Here is a 23,127-nt window from a genome sequence, read left to right on the forward strand (position 1 = left end):
CCTATGTCCCAACAAATAACTGAAAAAGCTGAAGTTGAACGGTTCTATAAAGGCCTACAAGATCTTTTAGAACTAATACCAAAAAAAGATGTCATTTTCATCATAGGGGAGTGGAATGCAAAAGTAGGAAGTCAAGAAACGCCTGGGGTAACAGGCAAATTTGGCCTTGGAGTACAGAATGAAGCAGGGCAAAGGCAAATAGAGTGTCGCAAAGAGAACATTCTGGTCATAGCAAACACGTGCTTCCAACAACACAAGAAAAGACTCTATACATGGATATCACCAGATGGTCAACATCAAAATCAGATTGATTCTATTCTTTGCAGCCAAAGATGGAGAAGCTCTACAGTCAGCAAAAACAAGACCAGGAGGTGACTGTGGTTCAGATCATGAACTCCTAATTGCCAAATTCAGACTTAAATTGAAGAAAGTAGGGAAAACCACTAGACGATTCAGGTATGACCTAAATCAAATCCCTTATGATTATACAGTGGAAGTGAGAAATAGATTTAGGGGACTAGATTGGATAGTCAGAGTGCCTGATAAACTATGAATGGAGGTTCGTGACATTGTACAGGAGACAGGGGTCAAGACCATCCCCATGGAAAAGAAATGAAAACAATCAAAATGACTGTCTGAGGAGGCCTTACAAATAGCTGTGAAAGGAAGTGAAAAGCAAAGGAGAAAAGGAAAGATATTAGCATTTGAATACAGAGTTCCAAAAATAGCAAGAAGAGATAAGAAAGCCTTCATCAGAGATGTAAAGAAATAGAGGAAAACAACAGAATGGGAAAGAAGAGAGATCTCTTTAAGAAAATTAGAGATACCAAGGGAATATTTCATGCAAAGATGGACTCAATAAAGGACAGACATGGTATGGGCCTAACAGAAGCAGAAGATATTAAGAAGAGGTGGCAAGAATACACAGAAGAACTGTACAAAAAATATCTTCATGACCCAGATAATCACGATGGTGTAATCACTCACCTAGAGCCAGACATCCTGGAATGTGAAGTCCAGTGGGCTTTAGAAAGCATCACTTTGAACAAAGTTAGTGAAGGTGATGGAATTCCAGTTGAACTATTTCAAATCCTGAAAGATGATGCTGTGAAAGTGCTGCACTCAATATGTCAGCAAATTTGGAAAACTCAGCAGTGGTCACAGGACTGGAAAAGGGCAGTTATCATTCCAATCCCAAAGAAAGGCAATGCCAAAGAATGTTGAAACTACTGCAAAATTGCACTCATCTCACACACTAGTAAAGTAATACTCAAAATTCTCCAAGTCAGGCTTCAGCAATACATGAACCATGAACTTCCAGATGTTCTAGGAGGTTTTAGAAAAGGCAGAAGAACTAGCGATCAAAATGCCAACATCCTCTGGATCATCGAAAAAAGCAAGAGAGTTCCAGAGAAACATCTACTTCTGCTTTATTGACTATGCCAAAGCCTTTGACTTTGTGGATCACAATAAACTGTGGAAAATTCTTCAAGAGATGGGAATACCAGACCACTTGACCTGCCTCTTGAGAAACTTGTATGCAGGTCAGGAAGCAACAGTTAGAACTGGACATGGAATAATAGACTGGTTCCAAATAAGAAAAGGAGTATGTCAAGGCTGCATACTTTCACCATGCTTATTTAACTTTTATGGAGAGTATATCATGAGAAACACTGGGCTGGAAGAAGCACAAGCTAGAATCGTGATTGCCAGGAGAAATATCAATAACCTCAGATATGCAGATGGCATCACTCTTATGGCAGAAAGTGAAGAGGAACTAAAAAGTCTCTTGATGGAAGTGAATGAAGAGAGTGAAAAAGTTGGCTTAAAGCTCATGGCATCCGGTCCCATCACTTCATGGGAAATAGATGGGGAAACAGTGGAAACAGTTTCAGACGTTATTTTTTGGGGCTCCAAAATCACTGCAGATGGTGATTGCAGCCATGAAATTAAAAGACGCTTACTCCTTGGCAGGAAAGTTATGACCAACCTAGATAGCATATTCAAATGCAGAGGTATTAGTTTACCAACAATGGTCTGACTAGTCATGGCCATTTTCCAGTGGTCATGTATGGATGTGAAAGTTGGACTGTGAGGAAAACTGGGCACCAAAGAATTGATGCTTTTGAACTTTGGTGTTGGTGAAGACTCTTGAGAGTCCCTTGGACTTCAAGGAGATCCATCCAGTCCATTCTAAAGGAGATCAGTCCTGGGTGTTCTTTGGAAGGAATGATGCAAAAGCTGAAACTCCAGTACTTTGGCCACCTCATGCAAAGTGTTAACTCACTGGAAAAGACTCTGATGCTGGGAGGGACTGGGGTCAGGAGGAGAAGGGGACGACAGAGAATGAGATGGCTGATGGTATCACCTACTGGATGGACATGAGTTTGAGTGAACTCCGGGAGTTGGTGATGGACAGGGAGCGCTGGTGTGCTGTGAGTCATGGGGTTGCAAAGAGTCAGACACTACTGAGCGACTGAACTGAACTGAAGTGAAAGATATATCATCACTAAAATCATATGAATCTGAAATTGTATTGTTTTCATCACACCCTCTTCTTATAGTACCATTTCTTTTTCACTTATTCTTCTTGAGCTAGTACTAAAGAACCCTGTTGACATCTAATTTTTTTTTTTTTTTTGCACACTTGTGCTATGAAGTCACTGTGCTCAAAGATTTTTTTTTTTTAACTTTACAATATTGTATTGGTTTTGCCATATATCAGCATGAATCCACCACAGGTATTCATGTGTTCCCCAACCTGAACCCACCTCCCTCCTTCCTACCCATACCATCCCTCTGGGTTGTGCCAGCGCACCAGCCCCAAGCATCCAGTATCGTGCATCGAACCTGGACTAGTGACTCATTTCATATATGATATTATACATGTTTCAATGCCATTCTCCCAAATCATCCCACCCTCTCCCTCTCCCACATCTAATTTCTATGTAAAATGTCTTTTTTTTTCTTTTTTTAAATTTTATTTTATTTTTAAACTTTACAATATTGTATTGGTTTTGTCAAATATTGAAATGAATCCGCCACAGTTATACATGTGTTCCCCATCCTGAACCCTCCTCTCTCCTCCCTCCCCATACCATCCCTCTGGGTCATCGCAGTGCACCAGCCCCAAGCATCCAGTACCGTGCATCAAACCTGGACTGGCGACTCGTTCCATATATGATATTATACGTATTTCAATGCCATTCTCCCAAATCTTCCCACCCTCTCCCTCTCCCACAGAGTCCAAAAGACTGTTCTGTACATCAGTGTCTCTCTTGCTGTCTCATATACAGGGTTATTGTTACCATCTTTCTAAATTCCATATATATGCGTTAGTATACTGTATTGGTGTTTTTCTTTCTGGTTTACTTCACTCTGTACAATAGGCTCCAGTTTCATCCACCTCATTAGAACTGATTCAAATGTATTCTTTTTAATGGCTGAGTAATACTCCATTGTGTATATGTACCACAGCTTTCTTATCCATTCATCTGTTGATGGACATCTAGGTTGCTTTCATGTCCTGGCTATTATAAACAGTGCTGCGATGAACATTGGGGTACATGTGTCTCTTTCCCTTCAGGTTTGCTCAGTGTGTATGCCCAGCAGTGGGATTGCTGGAATGTCCTATTCCAAGTACTTTTAAAAAATAGTGATTTTGAAAAAGCAGTGATAAATATACAGAAAAAAAAATTGAAAATATCCAGTGATATGATTTTCCTGCAGGAAACTCACTTTAGCTTTTAGGACAGACAAACACTGAGGGGGAAGAGTGGGAATAAATATTTCAAGCAAATAGTAATCAAAATAAAGAAAGGTTAGCTATGCTTATGTCAAACAAACAGAGTTTAAATAAAAGTTGGTCAAAAAATCATACACCAATACAGTATACTAACGCATATATATGGAATTTAGAAAGATGGTAACAATAACCCTGTGTACGAGACAGCAAAAGAGACACTGATGTATAGAACAGTCTTATGGACTCTGTGAGAGAGGGAGAGGGTGGGGAGATTTGGGAGAATGGCATTGAAACATGTAAAATATCATGTATGAAACGAGTTGCCAGTCCAGGTTCGATGCACGATACTGGATGCTTGGGGCTGGTGCACTGGGACGACCCAGAGGGATGGAATGGGGAAGGAGGAGGGAGGGGGGTTCGGGATGGGGAACACATGTATACCTGTGGCGGATTCATTTTGATATTTGGCAAAACTAATACAGTTATGTAAAGTCTAAAAATAAAATAAAATTTAAAAAAAATAAAATAAAAAAAGAACAGTGAAAAAAAATCATACTTTATATAATATTGAATCAAATCATTATGAAGACATAGCATTCATAAATATTTCTGCACCAAACACTGGAGCAAATATATAAAGAAAGTATAAAAATAACTAAAAGGAGAAATAAATAGCAATACAATAATGCTTGGATACTTTAACACCCCATTGTCAACAGTGGATAGATCCAGATACAAAATCTGTAAGGAAACGTAAGATTTGAACACCAAAATCAATTGGATCCATCAAACACGTACATAATATTCCTGAATGGCAGAAACACTCTTCAAAGTGCACATGAAACATTTTCTATGGTAGATCATATGTTAGACTACAAAAGAAGTTTCAGTGTTTTCAAACATAATGAAATTATACCAAAGATTTTTTGAGCATAAAGACACAAAAAAAGAATTTGTAACATGAGAAAAAAAAAAAAAAGCCATTTTCCATATATATATATATATTGACATTAAACGACACATTCTTCAACAACTAATGGATCATAAGTAGATATCAAAAGGCACATTTTTAAAATCCTGAAATAAATGAAAATAGAAACACAGTATACAAAACTTATGGGATCCTGTAAGAACAGTTCTAAGTGGGAAGTGTATAGCAATAAACACATAAGTCAAGAAAAGGATCTGAAGTAAACAAACTAACTTTATGCCTTAAGGAAATATAAAATAGTGAAATAAGAACAAAGCTAACAGAAGAAAAATAATAAAGATTATGAGATATAAATAAAATAGAAAATCAAGAAACAGTAAAAAATATTCTTAGAACAATATTAAGCTATCATGTTTTGAATAAACAAGCTAAGTCATTAACTTTTAGACATATCAACCAAAACATTCCAAAAAAAAAAAAAAAGACTCATAAATTAAATTATAAATGAAAAAAGAAAAGCTACAAATGTAAATAAAATGAAAGTGAAAGTCACTCAGTCATGTACAACTCTTTGTAACCCTATGGACTATTATGTTATAGAACATAATGAAATTCTCCAGACCGGAATACTGGAGTGGGTAGTCTTTCCCTTCTCCAGGGGATCTACCCAACCGAGGGATTGAACCCAGGTCTTCTGCATTGCAGGCAAATTCTTTACCAGCCGAGCCACAGGGAAGCCCAATAAAAATGGATGCAAATAAAATGGATACATAAAATGGATGCAAACAAAAAAATCATAGGAGACTACTATATTGTATAGTAGTATGTGAACAAACTGAAGAACATATAATAAACCAAAATGGATAAATACCTAAACACATACAACTGACCAAGAAGGAATCATGAATAATTAAAAAATATAAATACAAAAAAATTAAATAGTAAGGACTTTGAGTGAGCAATTAAAAACTTCCCAAAAATAAATTTTCAAAGCTAGATGGCTTCACATTCTACCAAACAAAAAGAAATAATACCAGGCCTTATCAAACCTACATACAAAAAAGAAGAGAGTAGAATCCTCTTAATATCATTTTATATGACCAGTGTTACCCTAATAACAAAAACCAAATAAGGATGATACATAGATGCAAAAATTATCAACAAATTGTTATCAAACCAAATTCAAAAACACATTAGAAGATCATATACCATAATCAAGTGGGAATCAACCTTGGGATATAAAGATAGTTTAATGTATGGAAATCAATAAATGTGGTATAGTACATTAACAGAATCAGAGACAACATTAACATGATCATCTCAAAAGATGCATAGAAATGAATTTGTTAAAATTCAGCATTCATTTATGGTAAAAACTCTCAAAAACTGTGTGCAGAAGAAATGCATCTTAACATAATAAAAGCCATACATGATGAGCATACAGCTAACATACTCAATAGTCAAAGGCTAAAAGCTTTTCTCTAAGATCGGAAGCAAGAAAAGTATGTTCAATTTCAATACTCTTATTCAGCATACTACTCAGAGTTCTAAGTAGAAAAATTTTGCAAGAAAAAGAAATTGGACTCTCCCAAATTGGAAAGGAAAATTGTGTCTGTTTGCAGGTGACATGATTTTATATAAGGAAAATCCTAAGGACTCAGCCAAAATACCATTAGAAATAATAATCAAATTAAATACAGTTATAGGACACAAAATCAGCATACAAAAACCCATGCTTCTGTACATTAACAATAAATTATCATAACAAATAAAGACAATCACATTTATAATAATAACATATTTAAGAATAAGTTTAATCAAAATCATAGATCTGTATGCAGCAAACTATAAGTCATTGATTAGAGAAATATTGAACGATGCAAGTAAATGGAAATAAAACCTGTGCTCATGGATTGGAGAATAAGCACTGTTAAAATGCCCATACTACCCAAAGCTATCTATGGAGCCAGTGAAATCTCTATGAAGATTTCAAGGGTTTATTATCATTTTTTTGTAGAAATAAAAAAAATCATCCTAAAATTTGTACTGAAAAACAAAGGATCCCAAATAGTCCAAGCAAGCCTGAGAAAGAATGAAGCTGAAAGCATAACAGTTCCTGATTTCAGACTATACTACAAAAGCATAGTGCTCAAAATAGAGTGGTACTGTTTTAAAAACAGACAGCACAATGGAAGAAAATTGAGAGTCAAGAAATTAGCCCATCCATATATGGTCCACTAATAGTTGACAAGGGAGGTAAGACTGTTCAGGCAGGAAAGATAGTCTCTTCAGTAAGTCATTTGGAAAACTGGATATTCATCTGCACATGAATGGAACTGGGCCCCTATACATTACCATTAAAAAAATTTAACCTGAATTATGTAAAGATTTAAATATGACCTAAAACAACAAACAAAACTGCTAGAAGAAAATATTGATAAAAATGTATTCAATATTGGTCATGGCAATGGCAATGATTTCGTATATATGATCCCAAATGAACCATTAAAAAAAAATACAAGTAAGAATAAATAACTAAGGTCCATCAGATGAAAGAGTTTCTGTACAGCAAATATACATCATACAAAAAGAAAAGACAACTTCTGGAATGGGAGAAAATGTTTGCAAACCACATAATTGAAAAAAGGCTAATATCCAAAATATATAAAGAACCCATATATCTAGAAATGAAATCAAATTTTAAAAAGAGAAAAATAACTTAAATAGGTATTTTTTTCAAAGATAATATTCAAATGGCTATTAGGTAAATAAAAAAGCTTTTCAGCATCAATAATCACCAGGGAAAGGTAAATAAAAAACACAGTAAGACTATGTGTCTGTGAGGATGTGAAGAAAAGGGGGCACTTGATGATCGAAATGTAAACTTGTATATTCACTATGAAAACAGTATGGACATTCCTAAAAAAAAAAAAAACTGAATAATAGAGCTACTTTGTTTTCATGCAATATCATTTCTTGGTATATATACAAAGGAAATGAAAATATACTATATCTCATGGAGGTTTATGCACACTGATGTCCATTGCAGCATTATTAACAACAGGAAACACATGGAAGAAAACTAAGTGTCCACTATTACTCAAAAACAAAGACTATATATAATACATATTATATATTATTGCACATATTAGTAATAATAAATATATGATAAATATATATGTGCCACATGATAAGATCCTATGTCACAAATTTTAATATGATGCATAATACAAAATGTATAATTGTGTATTAATATATTGTATATTACTAATTAATACTATATATTATGTATTATATATTATATAATTGTGTTATATATCAATATGTATATAAATAATATATATTGGGTCTCCTGAATAGCAGGCAGATTCTTTACCATTTGCGACATGAGGAAAGCCTAAATAATATATAATATTATATATTATATATATGTTCTACTGATACAGATATAACTGTATATAATTAGTTATTCTACATTTTAAGTATATAATGATATATATAATGGTTATATACCATAGTCATATATAATAATTATATAATATTATACATTTTACAAATAATGTTTTTACTATTAGGGCTTCTCAGGCGGATCAGTGGTAAAGAATCTGCCTGCCAATGCAGGACACACAGGAAATGTGGGTTTGATCCTATGTCTCAAAGATCTCCCGGAGGAAGAAATGACAACAGACGACCATATTCTTGCATGGAAAATCCCATGGGCAGAGGAGCTGAGTGTGCTACAGTCCATAGGGTTGCAAAGAGTCAAACACGACTATGCAGGCATATTTAATACAATATGTATAAGGCAGTATATTTAATATATATAATTATATATGTTTCCATTTTTTTCCCATCTATTTGCCATGAAGTGATGGGACCAGATGCTATGATCTTGGTTTTCTAAATGTTAAGTTTTAAGCCAGCTTTTTCACTCTCCTCTTTCACTTTCATCAAGAGGCTCTTTTGTTCTTCACTTTCTGCCATAAGTGTGGTGTCATCTGCATAACTGATGTTATTGAGATTTCTCCTGGCCATGTTGATTCAAGCTTTTTGTTTTGTTTTGTTTTGTTGGGGGTGGATTCCAAAATCACTGGAGATGATGACTGCAGCCATGAAATTAAAAGACACTTGCTCCTTGGAAGAAAAGCTATGACCAACCTAGACAGCATATTACAAAGCAGAGACATTACCTTACCAACAAAGTTCCGACTAGTCAAAGCTATGTCTTTTCCAGTACTCATGTATGGATGAGAGAGTTGGCCTATAAATAAAGCTGAGCGCTGAAGAAGTCATGCTTTTGAACTGTGGTGCTGGAGAAGACTCTTGAGAGTCCCTTGGACTCCAAGGAGATCAAACCTGTCAATCCTAAAGGATATCAGTCCTGAATATCCATTGGAAGGACTGATGCTGAAGCTGAAACTCCAATACTTAGGCCACCTGATGCAAAGTAATGACTCATTGGAAAAGACCCTGATGCTGAGAAAGATTGAAGGTGGAAAAGGGGACATCAGAGGATGAAATGGTTGGATGGCATCACCAATCCATTGGACATGAGATTGAGTAAGCTCTGGGAGTTGATGATGGACAAGGAAGCCTGGCATGCTATAGTCCATGAAATCGCAATGAGTTGGATAAGACTGAGCAACTGAACTAAACTGACATAATATATGTAGTCATATACTATATAAAATAATGTAATATATGTAAACCATGTGTGACTTACATACATTACATAATTAAAAGTATGATAAATGTATCATATAAAATATGATAAAATATATTGTATCATATGTGTGTATATATTTGCATGCCATATACATTATTTATAATTACATACATCACTAAAGTATATAATTATATATGAATTTTATGTGAATATTTTATAAATATTTTATGTGCAATATAATATATATCATTATATATGATATATAAGACATAAGACATATTTTATATATAGTATGTATTATACTGTATCATATGATATTTATGATACTATACTGTACTGTACTCTAAATAATCATATATATATAATTATGTTAATCTAGAACATTATATTATGTCATTAATTATACAATATTACAATATGCTATAATAATTTATATATAATATATAACTTGTATATTGCAATTAAGATACTTATATATGATATACAACATACTAGTAGAATATTTATTATATATGAGATAAACAATAATATGCATTATATAAAATATAACATTTATAACATATTCTATATAACAATATTATATATTAGCATTAATAAAGCATGCATATTATTTCACCATAAAAGTGAAGAATATCCTGCTATACACAGCAACATGGATGAACCTGAAGTCATTTTTTAAGTGAAATTTGTCAGATGAAGAAAGAGGAATACTCTATGAGCTAACTTAAATGGGGAATCTAAATGAAAAGAAAAGGAAAAAAAAAAAAACAACAACGCAGAGGAGCAGATTTCCTGCTTAGTGTTGATTTCCTGGGATAGGGAGATTAAAATGGATTAAAGTGGTCAAGAGAGACAAAATTCCAGTTACAAGATACATAAGTTCTGGAGATGTACTTATGTAATGCACATTACGGTCATTATGCTGAATATAGTCACCAATAGTCTATTGTATATTTGAAAGTTGCTAAATGAGTTGTTAGAACGTCAAAGTTCTCACCACACACAAAACTTGTGAATATGTGAGCTGATGAAGGTACTAACTAACATTATCATGGAAATTGTTTCACAATACAGGTACTCCTTGTATACTGCACTTTGCTTCACAGATGTAACAGTTCAGTTCAGTAGCTCAGTCGTGTCCAACTCTTTGCGACCCCATGAATCGCAGCACGCCAGGCCTCCCTGTCCATCACCAACTCTCCGGGTCCACCCAAACCCATGTCCAGTGAGTCGATGATGCCAACCAACCATCTCATCCCTTGTCATCATCCCCTTCTCCTCCTGCCCTCAATCTTTCCCAGCATCAGGGTCTTTTCCAATGAATCAGCTCTTCACAGATGTATGTTTTTCATAAATGGATGATTAGTGGCAAACCTGAATTGGTCAAGTCTATTAATACCACTTTTCCAACTGCATTAGCACACTTCCAGTCCTCGTGTCACAATTTGGTAATTCTATCAATATTCCAAACTTGTTCATCATTATTATATTTCTTATTGTATTCTAAGATCAATAATGTTGATGTATGGCAAAACCAATACAATATTGTAAGGTAATTAGCCTCCAATTAAAATAAATAAATTTATATTAAAAATAATATTTAATGTTACTATTGCCAAAAGATTTTGATGAAGGCTTAGATGATAGCATTTTTAAGCAATAAAGTATTTCCTCACTAAACTATTCACAATTGTTTTAGACATAACACTATTACACACTTAATAGACCTTGGTACAGTATAAATATAAATTTTATGTATACTGAAAATCCCCCCCAAATCTGTGGAACTTTCTGTATTGCCATATTCAGATTTACTTCAGTGGTTTGGAAACAAATCTATTAAACCCCAGAGGTATACTTGCATACATGTGTATCAAATCATTGTGTTGTACATATTAAATCTGTACAATGCTACATGTCAATTATATGTCCATAAAGCCATAAAAATTCCTATTTGAGAGTTAAGAAAAATCTAACTTATAAATAGTATATATATACACATATAATAAATTAAATAAATGTATATTTATTAAGTGTATAAATATAAAATTAATATACACCTATTGCAAACATATAATTTCACTTTACAGTTGTTTCAGTTCAACCACTCAGTCATGTCTGACTCTTTGCAACCCCATGGACTGCAGCACACCAGGCTTCCCTGTCTCTCACTATCTCCCAGAATTTGCTCAAAACATGTATCTACTGAGTTGGTGATGCTACCAAACCACCTCATCCTCTGTTGCCCCCTTCTCCTCTTTCCTTCTTCAATCTTCCCAGCATCAGTGTCTTTTCCAATGAGTCGACTCTTTGCATCAGGTGGCCAAAGAATTAAAGCTTCATCTTCAGCATCAGTCCTTCCAATGAATATTCAAAGTTGATATCCTTTACAATTGACCAATTTGATCACCTTGCAGTTCAAGGGACTCTCAAAAGTCTCCTCTAGTGCCACAATTTCAAACCATCAGTTCTTTGGTGCTCAACCTTCTTTATGGTCCAATTCTCACATCCATATGTGACTACTGGAACTTTGTATAACTTTGACTATACAGACATTTGTTGCCAAAGTAATGTCTCTGTTTTTTAATACAGAGTCTAGGTTTGCCATAGCTTTCCTTCCAAGGAGCAAGCATCTTTTAACTTCATGGCTAAAGTCATCATCCACAGTGATTTTGGAGTCTAAGAAAATAAAATCTGTCACTGTTTCTATTTTTTCCCATTTATTTACCATGAAGTAATGGATTGGATGCCATGGTCTTTTTGTTGTTGTTGTTGTTTTTCCTGAATGCTGTTTTTTTTTTAATTAATTAATTTATTTTAATTAGAGGCTTGAATTTTAAGCCAGCTTGATTACTCTCTTGTTTCCCCTTCATCAAGAGGCTCTTTAGTTCCTCTTCAGTTTCTGCCAATAGAGTGGGGTCATTTGCACATCTGAGGTTATTGATATTTCTCCTGGAAATCTTGATTCTAGATTATGATTCATTCAATTTGGCATTTCACAAGATATATTCTAAGTTCAGCAAGGTGACAATATGCAGCCTTGACATGCTCCTTTCCCAATTTTCAACCAGTTTGTTTTTCCATGTCAGCTTCTAACTGTTGCTTCTTGATCTGTGTACAGGTTTCTCAGGAGACAGTTAAGGTGTTCTGGTATTCCCATCTCTTTATGAATTTTCCACAATTGATTGTGGTCCACACAGTTAATGAACACATTTTATTAAAATTTATAAAGCCTCAATTTTATACATTAACTTTTTTTTAATTTATACATGTCAAAAACTTTAATGTATAAATTTATAATGCATGAATTTTGTTAACATTATTCCATATCAATTATTTAAATGAGTATGAATGAAGCATAATATCTTCCAATTGACTTTTGTATTTAATCATTTAACAGGCTTTGTTTCTGTTTCTTTAATACAATGTTTATTGTTAAACTCCTACCATTGCTTTAAATAAATAAGGAAAATTAGAAAAGGCATGGAAAATCTTCAAAGAGTGGGGTTACTCTTTTTTATTCAAACAGTGAATCAAACTAGTCTCAAAGTATTAAATAGGTATGACTGTTCACTTCTAAATCAACTTCCATCTGCCAGTTTAAAAATGTCTTTGGTGGTGGTGGTTTAGTCACTAAGTAGTGTCCGACTCTTGCAACCCTGTGGACTGTAGCCTACCAGACTTTTCTGTCCATGGGATTTTCCAGGTAAGAATACTAGAATGGATTGCCATTTTCTTCTTCAGGGGATCTTCTAGACCTAGGAATTGAACCTGGGTCTCCTGCATTGCAGGCGGACTCCTGTGTTGTAGGCAGATTCTTTACCACCTGAGCCAGATGGGAAGCCCCACAAATGTCTTTGCCATGATACTAAACCCAGTGGTTGTGTCATACATTTTATGTCCTTGAATGCCAAATATTACTCAGTTTCAGAAAGGTATTTGATAATCTTAGAGAGAGGAGAAATGATTACCCTTGCCATTTACAATAATCTTAAAACTCTTCCTTTTTTAAGTGGATATCTCCCTTTTTTTTTCATAGACTAGATAACATTCATTTGTCTTACATTTGATCAAATAAATGAGTTTGGAAATCCAGCATCCTTAATCAAATTTCTAGTATAAACTTCTTGCAATAGGGTATACCATTAAATAAAATAATTAATTTATTAAATTGTTTTATTTTTCTAGATAACATTTACTCAGTGTTTGTTTGTTTTGCTATAGCTAAGTTTCACCTTTTCTAGTGAAAGAACAATCTCTCAACTTCTCTAAAAATATATTTTTGTTTCCACAGCACTTTCAATTTCCTAACTGACACTGATTTTCATGTAAAGTCAAACATTTCTGATAGTATTACCATCCCAGGAAGAGTGCATCCTTAACAGGCTGAGAGTGGCTGAAATATCCTTTTTTATTTGCTTAAGTAGTTGAAACGGAGAAGGCAATGGCAACCCACTCCAGTAGTCTTGCTTGGAAAATCCCATCAACGGAGGAGCCTGGTAGGCTGCAGTCCATGGGGTCCCAAAGAGTCAGACACGACTGAGCGACTTCTCTTTCACATTTCACTTTCATGCATTGGAGAAGGCAATGGCAACCCACTCTAGTGTTCGTGCCTGGAGAATCCCAAGGCGGGCAGAGCCTGGTGGGCTGTGGTCTATGGGGTCGCTCAGAGTCAGACACGACTGGAGCGACTTGGCGGCAGCAGCAAGTAGTTGAAAACTTAGTTAATATGTAATCATTCATCTGCTTTAATACAAAATCAAGTTTGTTTGTTTTTTTAGCATTTTGCTATTCCAGCTTACCTAGTTTTGCATTGCATTTTGCTACCACAAATATATTATTTCTTCTAAGTATCTTTTCCATCTCTTAATATATATATTTAAATGAATATATTTTCCTAAAAGACCAGTAATATTTTGAATAATCAGTTTTTATCTCACTGATTTCTGTTTTTATGCCCAGAAACTTAAGAATTGAACTTGTTTTCCCAAATTATGAAAAACTTAAATGTACTTTATTAGTCAAGTATCTAAATTTTTTATACCATCATGTGAATATTGATTTTGTCTGTATAAACCTCTGCAAATATTGGATATTCCTTCTAATAAATTGCCATTGGGGTGATATGATTTTCCTCTGATTTTGGCTCAAAATATAATCAACCAAATGGTTTTATTTTTTTCTTTTTTTAAAGCTACGCTGGATGTTTTGAGGCAGTAGTTCAAAAGCAAACATTCTAGCTTTAGAAATTTGATTAAATTGTATTATTTATAAATACAGTTTTAAAGTGGTTAGAAAGTCTTATCACATAAAAAATATTTAAAAATAAATATATGCATTCTCCAATTAAAATAAATAAAAATAAAAAAATATTCTCCTAAAGATAAATATATGTATTTGATTAACTTTTAATTTGAAAACAATTATAGATGTGCTAGGTTAATAGAACTGAAATACAAAATGAATAAAGCTTTGACATATGTCAACTTGTCATGAGCTGAAATAGCCCACTTCTTGTTGGATATGATTTTAAGACATATTCTAACTCTTAGTCCTCATAAAAGAGACCAAGTTGAACCATATTAAATATCCCAAAATTCTTTATGACAACATTCTATTTGGGGGTGATTCTAGATAGCTTTATATTCCCTTCAGGTGTTTCTTTTATCTACTTTTTATATTAGGATAAAATGAGGAAATTCAAGACAATATGCTCCTTTAGGTCAATTAGAATCATTTGAAGTTTAGCTCATTTACCCTGGATGATACCACTGAGCTCTTAACATCATTGTTAAAGCAATTGAAAATGTGTATTAAAAGTATGTGATTGGCCTACTAGAATGTTATGGAATCGCCAGACCAGGTTTGATACAGGATACAGGATGCTTGGGGCTGGTGCACTGGGATGAACCAGAGGGATGATATGGGGAGGGAGGTGGGAGTGGGGTTCAGGATTGGGAACACGTGTACACCCGTGGCAGATTCATGTTGATGTATGGCAAAACCAATACAATATTGTAAAGTAATTAGCCTCCAATTAAAATAAATAAATTTAAATTAAAAAAAAAGAATAAGAGAGGCACCTAATTTTTTTAAAACTGGAACTTATTTTACATTTCCTTATTTATTGTTTAATTGGAAGGAGTCATTTTAATTTTCTTTGCATGAAAATTTAATTAGGTAATATCACACCTTTAGGGTACAACTATGTAATTAAACTTTGCACCTGATTTTAAGAGTCTCAGTCATTGTCAGAATTTTGCAAGTTGAGATGAAATGCTTGCAAAAAAGACATACTGATTTTGTGAAGGCCAGCTAGAAACATAAATGGAGTTAGAATTCAGGTGATACCTGGCTGAGGAAATTTGGTTATTGACAATCAGTGAAGTAAATTCGTTTCTTGGTTCTCATAACAGATACAAAGATAAACAGATTTTCTGACAGTAAACCTATTCAAAATATAGTGGTAACAAGCAGCAAAACACTGACACTCCAATTCTTATAGTACATTTCTATAGTGGCCATCATCTGCCTGTAATTCTTATTCCTTTTTCTGCCCAATCACAGGTTTATGTCAGAAATGATGATAAAGACCTGAGAAAAGGAGATAGAATATACACATACTATATTTCAGTCTACTTAAATATGAATTAAGCATCTGAATCTGCCTTTCTCTCTCTTGCTTTCTTTGCAGTCTGAGAAAACAATGATTCTTCATCATAGATGGACACTAATTAATATACCTGAAATTTGAGTGATGTGGCTCAGAGAGGTTTTCTAATCAAGTTCACCTAGTGCATTTATTTTTGTGTTAAAATAAATTTTCTTGAAATCCCTCTGTGTTTATCTTCTGTTTCTGCTGTAGTAAATTACTATAACCTTAGTTGTTTAAAAACATATATTTCTTTATCTTTCTGGAGGTCAGATATCTGAAATCTGTCCTACCAGGATCAAGTAAAGTTTTAGGAGGGCTCTGAGGATGTAACCATGCACAACCCTATGAGATTTTCCCAGAATAGACCTCCACCTATGTTCTCTACTTACATTTTGTCTGCAGAAAAACTTTAGTCAAATAATAAATTAATTTAATTAATAAATTTAAATTAAATAAATTTAATTAGAGAACTGAGAAAATGCAGAAAGAAAGAAAAATAGTCAAAAAAAAAATGGACCTCAGTCATTAAACGAAGTCAAGGATTTTCAGTTCTTCATGAAGGACTATAGATAATATTCTAAGCCAGGTAGTTTAAGTTCTTCTGCAGATACAGAAACTACACTAGGTGGAAGAAGTTAATTGTCTGTTACCCACAAGTACTTAGATCCCAGAACCACTGGAACCAGAAGACTGATGATACTGACTGCTGGTCATCTCACTGCCTACCAATCAAAAGAATGTTCATGAACTGATCACACTCTGCTCCTTCAACACTATAAGACTCCTCATTACTCCCTCCAGGATGGAATACACAGTTTTGATAGCATAGCACATTGTGGCCCCCTTTGCGTGGCAAATAAAACTATAGTTTTCTACTTCTCCCAAAACTCAGTCTTCAGGCTTCTATTTAGCACTGGTGAACAGAGGCTGGATTTCAGTTACAAGAGGAGACTGTTTCCATGTTTTCCAACAACTAGTGGCCATTTATTAGGGCTTTCCAGCTGGCTCAGTGGTAAAGAATACTCCTGCCAATGCAGGAGATGGAGTTTTAATCCCTGATGAGGAAGATCCTCTGGAGAAAGGAAAGGCAACCCATTCTAATATTCTTGCTTAGAAAATCCCATGGATAGAGGATCCTGATGGGCTAAAGACCATGGGGTCATAAAGAGTCAGACATGACTGAGTGACTGAGCACAGTAGTCATCTATATCTTGGCCTGTGGATTTTTCCTGCATCTTCAAAAATATCACTCAAATTTCTGTCTGTCATCATGTAACTGTCTCTGTCCCTGCCTCCTTCTCAGTTCAGTTGAGTTGCTCTGCGATCCCATGAATTGCAGCACAACAGGCCTCCCTGTCCATCACCGCTCCCAGAGTTCACACAAACTCACGTGCATCGAGTCGGTGATGACATCCAGACATCTCATCATCTGCCGTCCCCTTCTCCTCCTGCCCCCAATCCCTCCCAGCATCAGAGTCGTTTCCAATGAGTCAAGTCTTCACATGAGGTGGCCAAAGTATTGGAGTTTCAGCTTCAGCATCAGTCCTTCCAAAGAACACCCAGGATGATCTCCTTTAGCATGAACTGGTTGGATCTCCTTGCAGTCCAAGGGACTCCAAGAGTCTTCTCAAGAGTCTTCTCCACAGTTCAAAAGCGTCAATTCTTCAGTGCTCAACTTTCTTCACAATCCAACTCTCACATCCATACATGACCACTGGAAAAACCGTACCTTAACTAGACAGTCCTTTGTTGGTGAAGTAATGTCTCTGCTTTTGAATATGCTATCTAGGTAGGTTATAACTTCCCTTCCAAGGAGTAAGCATCTTTTAATTTTATGGCTGCAATCACCATCTGCAGTGATTTTGGAGCCTCCCCCCCAAAAAAAAAAAAATAATAATAAAGTCTGAGACTGTTTCCATAGTTTCCCATCTATTTCCCATGAAGTGATAGGACCAGATGTCATGATCTTAGTTTTCTGAAAGTTGAGCTTTAAGCCAACTTTTTCACTCTCCTCCTTCACTTTCATCAAGAGGCTTTTTAGTCCCTCTTCATTTTCTGCCATAAGGGTGGTGTCATCTGCATATCTGAGGTTATTGATATTTCTCCCAACAATCTTGATGCCAGCTTGTGCTTCCTCCAGCCCAGCTCTTCTCATGATGTACTCTGCATAGAAGTTAAATAAACAGGGTGACAATATACAGCCTTGACATACTCCTTTTCCTATTTGGAACCAGTCAGTTGTTCCATGTCCAGTTCTAACTGTTGCTTCCTGACCTGCATATAGGCTTCTCAAGAGGCAGGTCAGGTGGTCTGGTATTCCCATCTCTTTCAGAATTTTCCACAGTTTATTGTGATCCTCACAGTCAGAGGCTTTGGCATAGACAATAAAGCAGAAATAGATGTTTTTCTGGAACTCTCTTGCTTTTCCATGATCCAGCAGATGTTGGCAATTTGATCTCTGGTTCCTCTGCCTTTTCCAAAACCAGCTTGAACATCAGGAAGTTCACAGTTCATGTATTGCTGAAGCCTGGCTTGGAGAATTTTGAGCATTACTTTACTAGCCTGTGAGATGAGTGCAATTGTGCAGTAGTTTGAGCATTCTTTGGCATTGCCTTTCTTTGGGACTGGAATGAAAACTGATCTTTTCCAGTCCTGTGACCACTGCAGAGTTTTCCAAATTTGCTGGCATACTGAGTGCAGCACTTTCACAGCATCATCTTTCAGGATTTGAAATAGCTCAACTGGGATTCCATCACCTCCACTAGCTTTGTTCTAGTGATGCTTTCTAAGGCCCACTTGACTTCACATTGCAGGATGTCTGACTCTAGGTGAGTGATCACACCATTGTGATTATCTGGGTCATGAAGATATTTTTTGTACAGTTCTTCTGTGTATTCTTGCCACCTCTTCTTAATATCTTCTGCTTCTGTTAGGTCCATACCATTTCTGTCCATTATCGAGCCCATCTTTGCATGAAATGTTCCCTTGGTATCTATAATTTTCTTGAAGAGATCGCTAGTCTTTTCCATTCTGTTGTTTTCCTCTATTTCTTTGCTTTGATTGCTGAGGAAAGCTTTCTTGTCTCTCCTTGTTATTCTTTGGAACTTTACATTCAGATGCTTATATATTTCCTTTTCTCCTTTGCTTTTTGCTTCCCTTCTTTTAACAGCTATTTGTAAGGTCTTCTCAGACAGCTATTTTGCTTTTTTGCATTTCTTTTTCCATGGTGATGGTCTTGATCCCTGTTTCCTGTACATTTTCAAGAACTTCTGTCCATATTTCATCAGGCACTCTATTTATCAGATCTATTAAATCTATTTCTCACTTCCACTGTATAATCATAAGGGATTCGATTTAAGTCATACTTGAATGGTCTAGTGTTTTTCCCTACTTTCTTCAATTTAAGTCTGAATTTGGCAATAAGGAGTTCATGATCTGAGACACAGTCAGCTCCTGGTCTTTTTGTTGCTGACTGTATTGTGCTTCTCCATATTTGGTTGCAAAGAATATAATCAATTTGATTTTGGTGTTGACCATCTGATGATGTCCATGTGTAGATTTTCTCTTGTGTTGTTGGAAGAGGGTGTTTGCTATGACCAGTGCGTTCTTTGGCAACACTCTATTAGCCTTTGCCCTGCTTCATTCCATATTCCAAGGCCAAATTTGCCTGTTACCCCAGGTATTTCTTGACTTCCTATTTTGGCATTGCAGTCCCCTATAATGAAAATAACATATTTTTGGGGTGTTAGTTCTAAAAGTTCTTAGAGGTCTTCATAGAATCATTCAACTTCAGCTTCTTCAGCATTACTGGTTGGGGCATACACTTGGATTACTGTGATATTGAATGGTTTGCCTTGGAAATGAACAGAGATCATTCTGTCGTTTTTGAGATTGCATCCCAGTACTGCATTTCAGACTCTTTTGTTGACCATGATGGCTACTCCATTTCTTCTAAGAGATTCCTGAATGCAATAGTAGATATAATGGTCATCTGAGTTAAATTCATTAGTGATTCCTAGAATGTCGACGTTCACTATTGCCACCTCCTGTTTGACTACTTCCAATTTGCCTTGATTCATGGACCTAACATTCCAGGTTCCTATGCAATATTGCTCTTTACAGCATCAGACATTGCTTCTATCACCATCACATCCACAATTGGGTATTGTTTTTGCTTTGTCTCCCTCCTTTGTTTTGCTTTGGCTTCATTCTTTCTGACTCCCTCTGTAGCCCTCTTTTAAGGATCTCTGTGTTTAAATTAGCTTCATCTGGATAATTAAGTATATTATCCTTATATTAAGATCCTTGTCTCAGTCCCATGTCCAAAGTCCCTTTTTCCATATAAGATGAAAGTTTTAAGTTCTTGGGCTTAGGACAAGGGATATTTTGGGTGCTCTTATTTAGACCAACCATACTTTGGATCTCTAGAAACTATGCATGAAATTTATGCTTTCAGTTTATTTAACATCTACTTCTGATACACCTATATGCACTAACTCTTTAAAATGAGCATTTGGGGAGGAAAGTAACTATCTTAAAGATCCAAAATATAATGAGATGAGATTCATATACACTTTAGAGAATAGTTTCACCTGTGATTTCTCCTTGATTTTTAAGAGGAAACTTTTAAACTGTAAAGATATCTTCAAGCATGATTTTTTCTGTTCATTTTTCACTTGACTATTAATGTAGACATATTAGTGCTTTTAGCTTATTTAAGGTACTTAACGTTTATATTTGCTTTTAAATATGAACATTTCAACCATCCATAGAAATTACACTAATTTAAATGAATTAAACTGTCACTTCTGATAAAGTTATTTTAATCTACTCTTTCACTTGAAATAAAAATTCTGCTGAAAATAAGCAAGAGAAATTATAAAATATATGCTTAATAACTTCTCCATTCTTGTTCTTATAAATAGTTAATAGTATGAAGTAAAGTCAAGTCAAATTTATAAGTGTGAGAGAAGAAATTTTTGAATATATTGATCATTTAAATCTATAAAATTTTCCTACTAACTGATATGATTATGATTAATTACAAAGTACTACTCATTTTATATGAATTAATTTACACCCGCATATACATGTGTCATGGACATAAACACTAATTTCTGAATATTTCAATTTTAGTTCTAGGACTACTTTTGAAACACATGTAAATTTCCTGTATCCAAATTTATTGACAAATAATAGGAGCTTTGTGGTAACTTTAATTTCTATTAATCTTCCTAAGTTGGAATAATTTGTTGCTTGTTATTATTTGCTGTGTATGAGAGCAAGGTCAAGAGCACCCAGATAATACTATATGAATATGATAATCAAAGAATTTCTAACACTTTTTGTGATTAACAACATTAGAGTAATAAAACCTCTTGAAAATTGTATAAACATGAAATCTAGAAAATATTTTTTGTTTTTTGAAAAATTTCTTCGAAGTCAAAATATATTGTCAGTGATTCAAATTATTAACATATATTGAAGAACTAAAGTAAAGAAGTAACATACACTGATGAAAATGATTTAAAAGCTAAAACCTAGTGAGGGGTTGCTATTCTCTGTGAAAAACCATTTTAGACAAGAGTCAATAATCTTCCCTGGCAAGAATTTGAGCAACAGCAAGATACATTATATGACTAATGAAGGAGACTCAGAAGCCATCAAGAAATCTGTCTAACTTAAAGTTAATCATACTAAGAGAAATAAGTCAGGAAAAGAAAAACACTATATGGTATCACTTACATGTGGAATTTAAAATATCTAAAATATGACACAGTTGGACTTATCTGTGAAACAGACTCAAAAACATAAAAGTAAAGACTTGTGGCTTCCAAGGAGAAAGAGAGATGTGAGAGGGATGGATTGAGGTTTGGGATACAAACTATTATATGTAAGAATAAAAGACAAGGTCCTATGATAAATCATATGTATGTATATATATAATTTTCCACTATGGTTTATCATAGGATACTGACTATAGTTTCTGTGATGTACAGTAGGACTTTGTCATATATGTATATGTATGTGTGTATATATATACACACACACATATCAGTTCAATTCAGTCACTCAGTCGTATCCAGTGTCCAACTCTTTGTGACCCCATGCACCACAGCACACCAGGTCTCCCTGTCCATCAAAAACTCCCGGAGTCCACCCAAACCCGTGTCCATTGAGTAGGTGATGCCATTCAACCATCTCATCCTCTTGTCGTCCCCTTCTCCTCTTGCCCTCAATCTTTCCGAGCATCAGGGTCTTTTCAAATCAGCTCTTCACATGAGGTGACCAAAGTATTGGAGTTTCAGCTTCAGCATCAGTCCTTCCAGTGAACACCCAGGACTGATCTCCTTTAGGATGGACTTGTTGGACCTCCTTGTAGTCCAAGGGGCTATCAAGAGTCTTCTCCAACACCACAGTTCAAAAGCATCAATTCTTCGGTGCTCAGTGTTCTTTACAGTCCAACTATCACATCCATGCATGACCACTGGAGAAACCATAGCCTTGACTAGACAGACCTTTGTTGGCAAAGTAATATCTCTGCTTTTTAATATGGTATCTAGTTTGATCATTGGATAAGGCAATGGCACCCCACTCTAGTACTCTTGCCTGGAAAATCCCATGGACAGAGGAGCCTGGTAGGATGCAGTCCATGGGGTCGCTAAGAGTCAGACACGACTGAGCAACTTCACTTTCACTTTTCACTTTCATGCATTGGAGAAGGAAATGGCAAACCACTCCAATGTTCTTGCCTGGAGAATCCCAGGGATGGGGGAGCCTGGTGGGCTTCTGTCTATGGGGTCCCACAGAGTCGGACACGACTGAAGCAACTTAGCAGCAGCAGCAGTTTGGTCATAACTTTCCTTCCAAGGAGTAAGCGTCTTTTAATTTCATGGCTGCAATCACCATCTGCAGTGATTTTGGAGCACAGAAAAATAACGTCTGACACTGTTTCCACTGTTTCCCCATCTATTAGCCATGAATAAAAAAAAATATATATATATATATATATTTATTTATTTATTTATGCTGTGTGACAAGGTTATATATCTTGTCACACAGCAGAAATTAAGACTACATTGAAAATCAACTATACTTCTAAAAATTAAAAAAAAGAGAAACCAAAGAAA

The sequence above is a fragment of the Bubalus kerabau genome, chromosome 9 (assembly GCF_029407905.1).
Source record: "Bubalus kerabau isolate K-KA32 ecotype Philippines breed swamp buffalo chromosome 9, PCC_UOA_SB_1v2, whole genome shotgun sequence".
NCBI lineage: Eukaryota > Metazoa > Chordata > Mammalia > Artiodactyla > Bovidae > Bubalus > Bubalus kerabau.